Source organism: Glycine soja, chromosome 18 (genome assembly GCF_004193775.1).
Source record: "Glycine soja cultivar W05 chromosome 18, ASM419377v2, whole genome shotgun sequence".
Classification (NCBI taxonomy): domain Eukaryota; kingdom Viridiplantae; phylum Streptophyta; class Magnoliopsida; order Fabales; family Fabaceae; genus Glycine; species Glycine soja.
The window spans coordinates 12839609-12855980 of NC_041019.1; the positions used below are offsets into that span (position 1 = coordinate 12839609).

The 16372-nt window shown below is 35.0% G+C and overlaps 1 pseudogene; it reads left to right on the forward strand.

The window, feature by feature from the left end:
- Positions 1-4281: 4281 nt before the first annotated feature.
- Positions 4282-4876, forward strand: LOC114396944 (annotated as a pseudogene).
- The last annotated feature ends 11496 nt before the right edge of the window (positions 4877-16372 follow it).

Consider the following 16372-nt stretch of genomic DNA (forward strand, 5'->3'; position numbering starts at 1 on the left):
AAGATACTCTTAGAGCCACTCTTAAGCTTACTTACCACTCGACTATCCTATTTGTTTGTCAAACAAGTGTGAAAGTGGTACATATGGATATTTCGATCTCTATATTTCTTATAAGCGGTTCATGCGGTTTAGTAAGTGATTCATTGTTTCCACCATTAACCTAACCTAGTACCATGATTGAGTCAATATTTGGTTTGTTTTTCAATACTATACCAAAAAGTAATACAATTTCTGGCAAAAGTTATAGCCGCATAACCTTTTGGATTACTTTACCTTTTAATGGTTAATCACCTATACAATTAATTAGTCAAGGTAGGGCAAAATTAAGGAACTTGCCTGAAAATCGATCAAACTAACTCGTACATGCGTATTTTGGTTGGATAGATATGGGTTTCAGGTTAAAAAAGAAAAACAAAAGTAGTTTTATATGGTTGGTCACAGGCAAGTGCGGGTTGACAAAAAAAAAATATCATCAATACCCGCATCCCATCGAATACCAAGCAATCAAATTTTAAATGGAATAGAATATGTGTGCACATTTATTCAAAGTTTACATTTACAAGAATCATTATTAAGAAGCTTAAGAATTTGTAGAGTCTTTATTGACTATTGTGCTAGGCTAGACCCCACATTTTCTCTCACAAGTTGACAACTCAAAGTCTTAAGGTGTAATGTAAAGAAGTTTTAGCCTTACACATTCTCATTTTTCTTCTTCAATTCTTCACCTCTTCAAAAGTGACTCTTGAGCCGTAAATTCTATTGTTGCTAGGAGCTTCTTCCACCATGTTTTGCTCCTCCATTGACTCCACCGCATTTGCTCCTCCAGCTAGTTGTTATATTGTGATGTTGTGTTCTACTGTAACACACTCTGTGCACACTTTTAGTGAATAGAACTTCAAAGGCATAAGAACTGTTGTATGTGTATCAACAGTTGCCTATTAGTTTGTTATTTTCTATTAATTGTTTGACTAAGTTTTTAGGATTAGTTTTTTGTTTTATGTTACTTAGTAGTTGTTATGTTAGTGGTTTGCTATTATTTAGGAAGTCAGCTAGTATTGCTTCTTTCTGTTACAACAAATCTGTATTTAAACAGATGATCATTCAATAAAAAAGTGTGCATTCATCTCCTTTAATTTTGTGAGTTACGCTTATTTTACAATAGATTGGTATCTAGAGCCCTCTTCTTAAGAAAGACCTGTGAGTGAACTGAGTGAAACTCATCACAAAAAAAATCCTAAACACCTTGCTTTAAATCTTCTGATAAATGGATTTTGAAACACTATACACAACACTAGCACCACCTGTGTTTGATGGTGACAATTATCAAATCTGGGTAGCTAGAATGGAGGCACATATGGAGGAAATGATCTTTGGAAAGTTGTTGAGGAAGACTACGAAGTTCTTCCCATACCAACTAATCCAACAATGGCTCTGATAAAAAATCAAAAAGAAAGGAAAGCAAGAAAGTGAAAGGCAAGAACTAATTTGTTTGCTGCTGTCTCAAAAGAAATTTTCACTAGAATCATGACCACCAAATCAACATATAAAATATGGAGTTTCCTCCAGAATGAATGAGAAGGAGATGAATGGATTAAAGGAATGCAAGCCCTAAATATGGTTAGAGAATTTGAGATGCAGAAAATGAAGGAGTCTGAAACAATTAAAGAGCATGCTAACAAGCTTCTTAGCATTGCTAACAAAGTAAGATTGCTTGGTTCTAATTTTTTTTTACTTAAGAATAGTTGAGAAAATACTGGTGACTGTCCCCGAAAGATTTGAGGCTACTATTGCATCCTTGGAGAATACTAAAGATCTATCAAAACTTACCTTGACAGAACTTGTAAATGCTTTACAAGCTTAGGTGCAAAAAACAAAAATGAGGGCTGAGGGTTCTGTGGAAGGAGCATTGCAAGCTAAATTGCAAACTAACCAAGGGAAGAAAAACATGTGGCAGAAATACAAGAAGAAAAATTTCAACACCCAACAAGCAGCAGCTAACACTAGCAACAATAATGGAGAAAACAAAGGATTTCCTCCTTGCAAGCACTGTGGTAGAATGGGTCATTGTTGATAGATTGACAAGTGGACCAATGCGTCCCAAGTAGTAAAGTTAAAATAGAAGTCCGAACATCGTATCCATAGGGACTTTGTTTGTACTTATGTAGATGAATATTTGATTAAGAAAAGGATTTGGGGAGGTTATAGAAAAATAGTAATTTAAATTGACAAAAAATTAAATCAAATAAGAGGAGAAATTAAACAAGAATTTATATTAATTAATTAAAGACAGAAATGATGAGAAAATCCAATATTATTGTAAAAGGAAATTCGGAAGATGAGAATGTTGAGAACTTAGCCTACCAGAGCTACTCCTTGATGTAATGTTAATAATTTTTCTCTATTTATAATTATTCCAATTTACACCTGCATCTACTAGTATACTCTAACTCTGGTCCCCCGCATGAAAGAACCTAATTTATCTATTTTCTCTCCCAAATCCCTTTGCAGAGCTAAAATAGTAAATTGCATTAAAGATAGAGATGTATAACAAGCTAAACAAACATCAACCTATTTCTAGTGATGACTTTATTTAAATACTCTTTCCCAGTTCTATTAGAAAATAATGTTTCCCAACACTACCCCTAAAACTTACCATGCAAATGGGTGATCAAGCCACAAGCAATAATATTAAGCACAGGAAAAGATAATGAAAATGTAATATTCATAAATAGATATGAAGAGAAATTATATCAAGAGTAGTTGGCTGTCAAGTTCCCAACAAAGGGGATTTAGCCTTTCATTGTCATGGAGGCTTTACAATTGCAAGAGGGGAATATTTAGTAAAGGGGGAAAAGATAAGAAAGGGAGTGGAGGGAATGAATGATTCCCAATGCTTGTTTTTTTGCCTTCTATAAGGAATTGTATTCTATTGGAAAGATTAGTGGGCTTCTTGCACTAAGCCCGCGTTTACTTTCCTTAATTAGTAATGTTTTCCTTAATTATTTTTCTTTCCTCAATTAGCTCTGCTTTCCTCAATTAGTCTTCTTTTCTTAATTAGTTTTGCTTTCCTCAATTAGTCTTTTTTCCTTAATTAGCCCTGCTTTTCTCAATTAGCCTTCTTTCCTTAATTAGTCATGCTTTCCTCAACTAGTCTTATTTCCTTAATTAGCCCTGCTTTCCTCAATTAGCTCTACTTTCCTTAATTAGCTTGCTTTCCTGGGCTTTATTTTAGTTACTAAGCATCATACATTCATCACTTTTAATGTTCTCTGCAAAAAAACTTAAATGATATTAATTTAGCAATTATTTGCTCAAAAAGTAAAAATTAGGAGAGAAAAATTACAAATTCTTATATAATTTAACCCCAAAATATACTCATAATTAGCAGATATCAGACATCCTCCTTTCAAATGCTGGAGAAGACCTGATGTTAAGTGTGAAAAGTGCAACAAGTTGGGGCATCATGTGAGAATTTGAAAAAGCAATTTTCAACAAAAGAATGTGGCTCAAGTTGCATATCAACAAGAAGAAGAGCAATTGTTTGAAGCAACATGTTTTACAAGCAGCAGCTCAAGTGAATGTTGGCAAGTGGATAGTGGTTGTACCAACCACAAGACCCACGATCAAGAGCTTTTAAGAGAATTGGACAAATCACAAGTATCAAAAGTTAGAATTGGCAATGGTGATCTTATCATTGTTGAAAGAAAGGGAACTGTAGCCGTTGAAAGTTGTGCAGGTACAAAATTAATTTACGATGTTTTGTATGTACCTGAGATTCATCAAAACTTGCTAAATGTGGGACAATTGATTGAGAAGGGGTTTAAAGTCATATTTGAAAATAAGTATTGTTTGATTAAAGATGTCAATGACAAGGAAATTTTCAATATCAAAATGAAAGGCAAAAGTTTCTCATTTGATCCATTGAAGGAGGAGCAAGAAGCCTATCCAGTTACTGTAAACAATATAGAAGTCTGACACAAAAGATTAGGTCATTTTCATCATGCAACTGTTGAGGAACGATGCACAATCTCACTTGACCATTATGCAATGAATGCTTTAAATAATGCAGATTATGCCATGAAGAGAGTGTCGTCAGTGTATTCAAAAGAAATGGACCAATAACTTTCATCTTATGAAGCCTTGGAGGTTAAAAAGATGGAGTTGGAGATTGAATCTCAATTTATGAATGAAGCTCATTTAGAATTGAATAATACCATTGAGAATTCAATCCAAAATGACAAAAATGAAAAAGGGATCCTTTGTAAAAAAAAAGATGTGTTAATGGGTGAATTGGAACAACTTCTTGCTTTAGTTAAACAAAACGAAATGGAGTTAGCGGACAATGACTCTAATTTAGAAGCTTTAGAAAATAAGATAAATAGTCTCTGGATTTAAAGAGATGCAGTCAAGCATTAATGTCAAGTATGACAAATTGCAATTTGTCCTTGCACAAGTGAAATTAGAGACTGAAAATTTGGCTCTAAAGAAGGAGGAAATTGATAAGTTTCTCATTCTGGAAGAAGAAATGGGAGCAAGACATACGAAATTTGCTCAAATTTCTACAAAGGAAGATGAAGGATACCGTTAAATTGTTAAAATAAGAAGAAGTTTGATGTCATCTATATTGAAGTCCAGGGAGGACAAACTGACACTTGCAAAGAACAAGGAAAAGCTTTCTCGAAATGTGAAATTGTTTCAACAGGATGTTTTTGACACAAGAGCTTCGTTGTAGTAATTATCTTCAAGAAAGTCAAGCATCTAGCAAGGTATAGCATCCTTCAAGCATATGATTATTTTCATAGATAAAAGAGTCCAAGAACTAGAAGCGAAAAAGAAAGTTGTTACTGCTGCAAGAAATTTCAAGGAGGCTGCATGAATAGCTACTGAATCAAAGTCACTGTGTGTTGAAAAAGAGAGCAGTCAAATAGACATGGGTACAAATACATTAAATCTTGAGCTACTAAGAGAGAAACTTGGACTTGTCAACCACTGATACAAGGAGAAGTGTTGAATGTGTATCATCAATTGCCTATTAGTTTGTTATTTTCTATTAATTGTTTGACCAAGTTTTTAGGATTAGTTGTTTTATTTTCTATTGCTTAGTAGTTGTTATGTTAGTGGTTGGTTATTATTTAGGAAGTCAATCATTATTGCTTTTTTCTGTTACAACAAATCTGTATTTAAATAGATGATCATTCAATAAAAAAAGTGTGCATTCATCTCCCTTAATTTTGTGAGTTACACTTATTTTACAACAAGAAAAAATTTGTTGTTCTTCAAGGTGCGAGAATTCCACATTTTCTAACTTCAACTATGACTTGTTTGTGGCTACTACATGAAGTAATCAACATGGCTGACCCATATGCACTCCAACCTAAACCTAGTCAAATTTGAAGGTCAAATGGTTGGTGATAAGCCAAGTTTTTCATGCTTTGATTTTTAATGGGTTGCAATTTTTTCACCCAAACCTGCCCATACCCATTCAATTAGTGGCAAATCTAGGATCTTGAGTTAGTGGGAGCTATTTACATTTTTTTAAAATAATTATCATATATATGATGATAAAAACATAAATGAGAAATATAAGAATAGTGAGAAAATGGATAGTGTGTTCAAACACATAAATATAGAAGGTGGAAAATATAACCCTGTGTTTGGATGGGGAAATTTAACCAGGTAAAGTATTTCAACAGAGATATTAAATTGCCTTTCAATAATCTAATATGTTTGGATGGGTTATTTTAAAAGTAATTAAAATGCTATCATTTTTACAAAGTATTTTAATATACTAATTTGAGAAAATTTGAAATTCTCATTAAAAAGCAAAGAAATTAAAATTCCTCCCCGTATCCCTCTCTCAGCACACCACACACCACGAGCTCTCTCTCTCATCGCACACGCACACCCCGAGCTCTCTTTCTCCCTCTCAGCACACCATCACAAGCTCTCTCTCTTTCCCTCTCAGCAGCGTCACGAGCTACCACACTCCCTTTCCGTGGCTTTTCTTCCTCTCGCTGGTAAGTTCCTCTCTCCCTCGCTCATCTCTGTTTTTTTTTTCTTTTTTCAAGTTTATGTTTGTTTGATTTTGATTTCATTTTTGTAGTTATAAGGGTTGCTTGATTTTTTTGATTTATGTTTCGTTTTCTATTTTATTTATTTTGTTTCCGTGATTTTGATATGTTGGTGGGTGTGAATTGAATGGATTTGGAGTTGAGATAGATTGTGAGCACCATATGTTTGTGAATATGCATCAAAGAGAAATAGAGAAACAAATCTATTTGAATTTCTTGAACTGTATGATTTTCAACAGAAAATCATACAAGATTTGACACAAGATGCTTTGAATATGAATAATATGGTTATCAGGCTAACATGCGATGTCTATCAGATACTAGACAAACATTACCATTGCATTTCAAAATTAGAGAATAGATATCATAGTTATAATATGGTTAATATGAGTTTGTCACATTATTATCACAAGTTTTTCTTAGTATTGGATCTGACAAGCGGTTTGCAAGATGAGGAACCATGCATAAAACAATTTATAAAAGAACTCCCAAAGAAAATATGGCAAAATTACCTTAACTGCAGTTTCAGCAAGATTAACAAGCTCAATAGGTAGCTTGATCCAAACACCATCTTTTCCCTGCAAAGCTTACGAAATTTAATAAAGGCTAACTAGAGGTCAGAGGTTTTCATTTTATGACTGAATAAATTTTAGGCAAGAACATTATGTTATGCAGGAAAAAAATGATGACATTCATAAAGATAAAGGGTTATACACATACACAGTCACATTCAGATAAAGGTTTGAAATATTGAGTAAATGCAACAAAAAGTACCATTTTAGGCTCTTGATCATAATGTTTACCTGTTGCTTCCAATGTAAAAGTGAAGATCTAAGCAAAGTAGCAAAATCTTCAGAGTCCATAGGCTCCTTTAAGTCCACAATGACTCCTCCATGTACATCATTGGTGGCAGGGAGAATTTTAATACTTAAATTCACATAGTCGATCCCCTAACAGTGGCGCTGCACTAGCTAAGACTAACATGGGCTAAACTGCATCATAGATAAAAAATGATAAAGTCCCAAAGAAAGTTAAACTAACATGAAAAAAATTTGAGAAGTTTAATACTTATGTCACATCTACTTCACTTTTGAAATTCTTTCTCTATTGCACAAATGGTCTCATTCTAGAAATAGTGCAAAGCTGTATGAATCACAAACCTTCACGTTGTATTGGATTCACAAACTTGTACAACTGCATAGGTGACTCCACCTAAAGCTTAATAGGAAAAGTTTTGGTGGAAGTCTTCCTATAGATTGTGAAACCCAATAACCTTTTTTTATCCAAACCTGCGTTTTTGTTTTGGAACTTCTTGATAACATAGTAACTAACAACTTTCAATTTTACAATTGGTTTAAAGGCAGTTCAACTGAGTCTTCTAATTCCCAAAATCCATCACAGAATATGCACAGTTTAAGTGACAAAATACCATTTTCACATCATTTTATATTAGTTCACTCCAAAAGTTCTCACCGAAATAGAATAAAGAAAAAACATAATGCAAATTCTGAAACACTTTCCAGTCTCAATCAAAGGCATATGCAATCTGAGAGACAAGACAACACAGCACAAAAGCCAAGATGGCCTGACACAAACAAGTTTCATAGGTAACTAACTAGAAACAGCTATCACAACAGTGTGACCAAGAAGAACCACACCAAAGAAGATTACCTTGAGAGAACAAACTCAAAAAAGAGATGAGGATTAACTGAAAATGAAAAACTTGACGATGTAAAGGCTAAAGTTTGGAAATGAGTAAAAGGGGACCACAGTGAATATACACAAAGATAGAGCACTAGATAGTGGACCTTGGAGAGTTACAAGTGATTAGGTTGCAATTTATAACAAGCACACTCACTCTTTTGAGTAACTTCATGAGTGCATGGTGACTAGGTTCTACTGCAACCTTTTGTGAACCAAGGCTTTCCATGTCATGCCTTCAATTCATTAGGAGCCGCCCACTTGGTAAAACTTGGTCACTGATCAGAGTAGTGGCTGGTTGGGTAGTTAACAACACCTCCTTGAAGCAAGTATGGACAAGTTTACCCTCTTCTTAAGGCACATGATTTTGAAAATGTTATACCTTTGTTGTGTACATATATATTTTTCAGCAAGTCTGTGTTTAGAGTTCAAACCTTAGAAGACCATTGACCCTTTTGTGAACTCATTCATGAGTTTAGGCACATGATTTTGAAAATGGTATGTATCCCTGTGTTGTGTGCACTTTTTTCAGCAAGTCTGTGATCAGAGTTCAAACCTTTGAAGACTCATTGACCCTTTGTGGTCTCATTCATGAACCATGAGGTTGTTTTGTCCTCAAAATACTGTCCCAGCATTTATTTATATAAACAAGGATGGGACAGAAAACACTAGGGAAAGGTGGAAGATGAATAAAGGCAAGTAAATATATTTTATTTGTATAAGTAAATAGTAAAATTACATACTAAAGAAATATGTAATTGGTTAAGACTTAAAGAATTAAGAACTAGTTACTAATTAGTTACTTCTCATATTATATACAAGTCAACAAGCAGATGTTTGATCTAATGATGTTAGTCATCTCAATTAATTCTATTTTTATTATCTTCTCTCATACTCTTTTCTCTTTTTAATTTACTAACATGATATTAGAGCTAAAAAAAGTATTAATTATTTAGTTGGTTCTCATTTATATAATTATTTTCTAACAAAGTTTGAACGGTTAATTTTTTTTATTCATACGAATCAAAGATAAGTATCATAAATTTACAACAATTCATACATCCTAAATCAATCAATACAAAGCACCAAATTCATTGATTTCCATTATTAATAAATTCATGAGCTTTTTCTGTTGAAGCAGTGTCTGCATAATAGTATGATTGGTGTTGGTTGGGAGTTGATACATTTTAAGCATATAACATATATGAGGGGAAGATGATATGGAGGGATTTATCAGAGGTATGAGACAGTTTGTAAGCTGGTCACACTTGGAACAATTGCTTAGCCTAATACACCAAATTGAACTAGTGGTGGATCTAGAACCTAGGTTAAGGAAACAATTTATTTAAAAAAATGTGGATTTTGCCAAAAAAAAAAACTGTGGAATGATATTTATCTATTCTTTAGGCTTTTGTAAGGGATTATTTACCCTCTTTAAATTGTTTTCTAAAATAGAAAGGGGAATTAGCAATAACAATTGTAGCATTGTGCAAAATTGGTAATTAACAATTTACATTATTTTCATTTTGTTAATTTCTTGAGTTGTGCACAAGAAGAAAATATTATTAATTTCTTGGTCTTAAATTCATAGTTTTCTTCCTCTGTGCGAATATTTAAAAGGGGTGTTGATTTTGGTACATGGTAAGAGGTATCGTATATACTGATTTCGAGGGAGATATGATGTTAATTTTGTTAAAAGGCCAACGTGAAGCTTCAAGTGTATCCTTATTATGCCATTGAGAAACTGAATTACCAGTATGAACGTTCCAAGCTAAGGTTTTATTGGAGATATTCCTTATTGCTTAGGTTTGCATATCATATCCCAAAAAATAATAAATTTATGATTAAATAATATAAACATATTAAAGTACAAAGAAATAGACATAATATTTATATATCATCTCTATATATTATCATCTTTCCATTTTTTACAGCTATCTTTCAATATTTTTAATACTCATTGATATATTGAGAAATGTTTTAAAAAGTAAAATATTATATTTGGGTTAAATTCTTATTTTAAGCATATTACATTGGTTGTGTGGAAATGGATCAGTGGAAAAATCAATATTACAAAAGAAATGTTCATGGAAGTATGCTAATTGATAAGCAATAACCTGATGGCATTGATGGGATAGGTTGGTATTGCTTTTTGATGGCAGCTATACCATGATGGCAATGATAAGCAATACACGTTGGAGGATTTATTGGTTTCTAAGGTAGCGGGTTAGGACTTAGGATGTAATACTTATGTAATCTCTCTTAGGATGCAATAAGGGCTTTTTAATAAGTGCCTTTTGTTTTAAGGTTATTGTTTATATTCGTGTATATATCCATTACTCTACCAATACTAGGAACTAGGAACTACTTTGCAATATATTTTACCAAAAGATATTTATACTAAATACCAAAAGTATAACAAGAATCATATGCTGCATATATTTCTCCTACACTAATTAAAGATAATATAAGATAGAGTTTTATATATACAGCCACACTATTAGTTAATAATAGAATATGAAATATAGTATATTGCTCCTAAATAGATTAATCTATATAAAATTAATAATAATAGATTGGTTGTTGTTATGCCCTTCAGCTTTGGAGTAAGGTTGAACCTGGTCAAATGTTACCCATGTTGTCATTGTTTTGTGATCAAGTTACACATTTGTATTTGTAGGCCCAAAATAGCTTTTTGGTACAAGTGTTAACTTGGTCTGGTCTAATATCAATATGTACACAGGGAGAGAAAAGAACAAGGCATGATTTAATAGTATCATTGTTTTTAGTTGATCATCTTTGTATTGCACTAGTACCATTGTTTTACATCTTTTACCTAGATATTTGTTTTAAATCTCCAAATAATATATGCACATATTATCTTATATCATTATCATGCAGTTTGGATTGAGAAGAAATGGATCATAGCATAGTTGATACTGCAATGACTTCAAGAAAACGTAAAAGAGAAGAGTAGAAGAAGATAATCTTATTAGTTGTTGCTTGTGTTGTTCATATGGTCATTGGTGTAGTGACATGGTATCATAATAACTATTTTGTTAAGGAACCAACCCGTAATTGGGAACTAGAACGTCACAGGTTCCTTAATCGTCTTTATAGAGGAACAAATAAAGATTGCATTGAACAATTGAGGCTTAGTAAAAATGCATTTTTTAACCTTTGTAGAATTTTACAAGAAAAGGGTGGATTAGTAAGAACAAGAAATGTTCCAACAACTGAAGCAGTAGAAATGTTTTTACATATCCTTGCTCACAACCTAAAATATAGGGTAGTGCAATTTAGTTATTGTAGATCTAAAGAAACCATAAGTAGGCAATTCAATGATGTCTTGAGAGTGGTAATGAAAGTGAGCAAAGACTAATTGAATTTTCAACCCTGTATTTTAGAAGGTGCGGAAGCAAACAAGTGGAGATGGTTTGAGGTAAGTTTATCAATTGTTAGGAGAAATTAGTTAATTATAAAATTTTCTTAGAATCTAAAAAAATGTCTTGTTTGTAGAGATGTATTGGAGCACTTGATGGGACTCATATTTCGGTTAGAGTTTCTCCTGATGAGAGACCTAGATATCGTAATAGAAAGGGTGATGTCTCTACAAATGTGTTAGCTGCTTGTGGTCCAAATTTAAGGTTTATTTATGTGTTATCTGGGTGGGAAGGGTCTGCAGGAGATTCTCGAGTATTACGAGATGCATTACGTCGTCAAAACAAACTTGAAATTCCAACTGGTAATATTTCTTAGAAATAATTTTTTTTTCTTTTTTTTTGGTCTAGTTTAAGTCTATGTTTGTTATTTTAAACATTGTAGGTAAGTATTTTCTTGTGGATGCAGGATTTACCAATGGTCTGGGGTTTTTAGCACCATATCAAGGGACTAGATATCATCTCAATGAGTGGATTGGAAACACCCCTCAAAGTTACAAGGAGTTATTTAATATTCGTCATGCAAGTGCCCGAAATGCAATAGAAAGGTCATTTGGGATCTTGAAAAAAAGATGGAGTATATTAAGAACTCCTTCATTTTTTGATATAAAGACACAAATAAGAATTATCAATGCTTGTTTTGTGTTACACAATTTCATAAGAGACGAACAACAAACTGATCAACTTTTAGAAGTTCAAGACTTAGAATTTTTATCTGTTGTTGATGAAGAGTTAGTCCATCAATCAAGGGAAGAAGTTCAAAATAATGTCATAGATGATATCACAACTATTCAAGCTACCGAGGAATGGACAAGATTTCGAGATACATTAGCTATGAATATGTTTGCTAACTATTAAGTTTGGAGAAACTTTGATTAGGGATAGTGATGCAAGCTCCATTGGAGCTTGTAGGCCTAGGATCTTCTTCATCAATGGATTCCTTTGCTTCTTGGAAGATGAATGGCAGCGGAATGGAGAAAGGGAGAGAGAGAGGAGACGCCACTTCAAGGAGAAGATGAGTCTAGAAGAAGCTCACCACCATAGGAGGCCATGGATAAGAGCTTGGAGGAAGAAGGAGATGAATGAAGGGAGAGGGAGAGAAGAGCACGAAATTTTGTGCTCTAAATGAGCTTTGAAATCTGAAGTTTAATATTCAAATGATCAAAGTTGAAAAAAATGCACACACATGACCTCTATTTATAGCCTAAATGTCACACAAAATTGGAGGGAAATTCAAATTTCACTTGAATTTGAAATTGAATTTGTGGAGCTAAACTTTGGAGCCAAAATTTCACTAATTATGATTAGTGAATTTTAGTTATGGTTCAGCCCACTAATCCAAGATCAATTCCAAGATTCTCCACTAAGTGTGCTTAGGTGTCATGAGGCATGAAAAGCATGAAGGACATGCACAAAGTGTGACTATATGATGTGGCAATGGGGTGTAGTAAGCAAATGCTCACCTCCCCCTCTAAAATTTAATTGGATTGGGCTTCTACCAATTCAATTAAATTTATTTCCAACCACACACATCAAATATCCACTTAGTGCATGTGAAATTACAAAACTACCCCTAATACAAAAACTAGTCTAGGTGCCCAAAAATACAAGGGCTGAAAAATCCTATATTTCTAGGGTACCCTACCTACAATATGGAGCCCTAAATACAAGGATCAAATATAATGACATCCTAGTCTAATATGTACAAAGATAAATGGACCCAACCTTGGCCCATGGGCTCAGAAATCTACCCTAAGGTTCATGAGAACCCTAGGGCCTTCTTCAGCAGCTCTAGCCCAATCTTCTTGGAGCCTCTTGCTCATGGTTCTAGTGGTTGGTCCCTTCCTAGGGAGGATTGCATCATCCCCTTCCCCTTGAAGAGGATTTGACCTCAAATCTGTTAGTTCCTCCTCCTCAATATCAGCTCCACCTACAAAAGGAGTTAAATCAGAAATGTTAAAAGTGGTGTTGACTCCATACTCTTCTGGGAGGTCCAACCTATAGGCATTGTTATTGATCCTCGCCAAAACCTGAAAAGGTCCATCCCCTCTAGGGCTAAACTTGGATTTCCTTTTAGTAGGGAATCTATCCTTCCTAAGATGGAGCCAAACCCAGTCACCCTCATTAAGAACTAGCTCTTTTCTTCCTTTATTGCCTTTAGTTGAATACACCTTTGTTTGGTTCTCTATTTGGTTCTTAACCCTCTCATGCAACTTCTTTACAAATTCTGACCTAGATTCCCCTTCTTTATGTATAAAAGAAGTGTCCAGTGGGAGGGGAATGAGGTCTAACGGTGTTAGGGGATTGAACCCATAGACAACCTCAAAAGGGGACTGCTTGGTGGTTCTATGAACCCCCCTGTTGTAGGCAAATTCTACATGAGGAATATACTCATCCCAAGACTTATGGTTGCCTTTCAGAAGAGCCCTTAAAAGGGTGGATAAAGACCTATTCACTACCTCTGTTTGCCCATCAGTTTGTGGATGACAAGTGGTAGAGAAAAGAAGTTTAGTTCCTAGCTTAGCCTATAAGGTTTTCCAGAAGTGGCTAAGGAACTTAGCATCTCTATCTGACACAATGGTCCTAGGCAAACCATGGAGTCTCACAACTTCCTTGAAAAAGAGTTTTGAGATGTGGGAAGCATCATCCACCTTGTGGCATGGTATAAAGTGTGCCATCTTGCTAAACCTATCCACCACCACAAAGATAGAGTCTACACCTCTTTGGGTTCTAGGAAGCCCAAGGACAAAGTCCATACTAATGTCTACCCAAGGTGCAGATGGGATGGGTAAGGGTGTGTATAGCCCATGAGGCATCACCCTAGACTTGGCTTGTAAACAAGCCACACACCTAGTGCAATGCTTATGGACATCTTTCTTCATATGGGGCCAATAAAACTTTTCTTTGAGTAAGACAAGGGTCTTGTCTATCCCAAAGTGGCCCATGAGCCCACCCTCATGGCTCTCTTTCACAAGTAATTTCCTAATGGATCCTTGGGGTATGCAAAGCTTTCCCTCTTTGAACAAATACCCCTCAGCCAAATAGAATCCATCTTGGGCCTTTTTCCCACAACTCTCATAAATGGGAGAGAAATGTTCATCTAAAGCATACAAGTCCCTAATATTATCAAATCCTAAAATTTGAGCTCCTAGGGAGCAAAACAATGTGTGTCTCCTAGAGAGGGCATCAGCTACCACATTTGTTTTTCCCTTTTTGTATTTGATAACATATGGAAATTGCTCTAGGTACTCTACCCATTTTGCATGCCTCTTGTTTAACTTGCTTTGCCCTCTAATGTACTTAAGTGATTGATGATCACTATGAATGACAAATTCCTTGGAAACAAGGTAATGTTCCCAAGTTTGGAGGGCTCTTATTAAGGCATAAAGCTCTTTATCATAGGTGGGGTAGTTGAGGGTGGCACTATGAAGTTTTTCACTAAAATATGCAATAGGGTGCCCACCTTGTAACAATACAGCTCCAACTCCCACTCCAGAGGCATCACATTCTAGCTCAAAAGTTTTAGAAAAGTCAGAAAGAGCTAGAACAGGTGCCTTAGTAAGCTTTTCTTTGAGCAAAGCAAAGGCTTGCTCTTGTTTTTCACCCTAGGTAAATGCCACATTCTTCTTCACCAGCTCATTGAGAGGTGATGCAATTGTAGAGAAATTAGGAACGAACCTTCTATAGAAGCTTGCTAACCCATGGAAGCTCCTAATATCTCCCACACTTTTTGGGGTGGGCCATTCTTGGATGGCCTTGATTTTCTCAGGGTCCACTTGGACCCTATTTCTACCAACTACAAAACCTAAGAAAACTATATTATCTACACAAAAGGTACACTTCTCTATATTTGCATAGAGGGTGTTTTTCCTAAGGACTGAAAGAACTTGTCTGAGATGTCCTAAGTGATCATCTAGGCTCCTACTATACACTAAAATATCATCAAAATAAACAACTACAAATCTACCTATGAAATCCCTTAAGACATGATGCATAAGCCTCATAAAGGTGCTTGGTGCATTAGTGAGCCCAAAAGGCATCACTAGCCATTCATACAAACCAAACTTGGTCTTGAAAGCAGTTTTCCACTCATCACCCTTTTTCATCCTGATTTGGTGATAACCACTTTTAAGATCAATTTTTGAAAAGATATTGGCACCATGCAACTCATCAAGCAGATCATCAAGTCTAGGAATGGGGTGCCTATACTTTACAGTGATGTTGTTGATGGCCCTGCAATCTGTACACATTCTCCACGTACCATCCTTTTTGGGCACCAACAACACTGGCACAGCACATGGGCTTAGGCTCTCTTGGACCCAGCCCTTCTCCAACAATTCTTTAACCTGAGACTCTATCTCCTTAGTCTCCTGAGGGTTAGTCCTATAGGCTGGCCTATTAGGAAGGCTTGCTCCTGGGACTAAATCTATTTGGTGTTCTATTCCCCTTAAAGGAGGTAGCCCAGGGGGTATCTCTTTGGGAAATATATCACCAAATTCATGTAAGAGTTCTTGGACCTTTGGGGTTAAGGTCTCAAATGTAGGAATTGTGGCAGTGCTAAGGGATGTTTCCCTTGATAGGAGAAGGTAGAAAGATTGTTTAAGAAGGAGTGCTCTTTTAATATCACCTTTTGTTGCAAAATGATTTTCCTTCTTAACAATCTTCTTGGAGGAATCCTTTCCCTCTTTTTCCTTCCCCCTGGCCTTTGAAGACAAGACCTTACTATCCTTCTTTTTCTTTTGTTTTTCTAATTTTTCTTCCTCATCCCTCTTATCTTTCATAGTTAGTTGATTTTTGGCCACCTGTGAAGGTGTTTGAGGATGCAACACAAATTTAGTGCCAAGATGGGTGAGGGTAATCTCATTAGTTAGGCCATTATAAATGATCTTCTTATCAAATTGCCACGGCCTTCCTAAAAGAATATGTCCTGCCTCCATGGGAACTATATCACAATTAACTTCATCCTTATATGTCCCAATGGAGAAAGGTACCTTCACTTGTTGGTTAACTATCATTTCCCCTTGCTCATTGAGCCATTGAAGTTTATAAGGTTTTGGGTGGGGAATGATAGTGAGGTTCAACTTGGAAACTAATCTTGTGCTACAACAATTGCAACAAGATCCACTATCCACAATGAGAGAACAATTTTATCTAAAATTT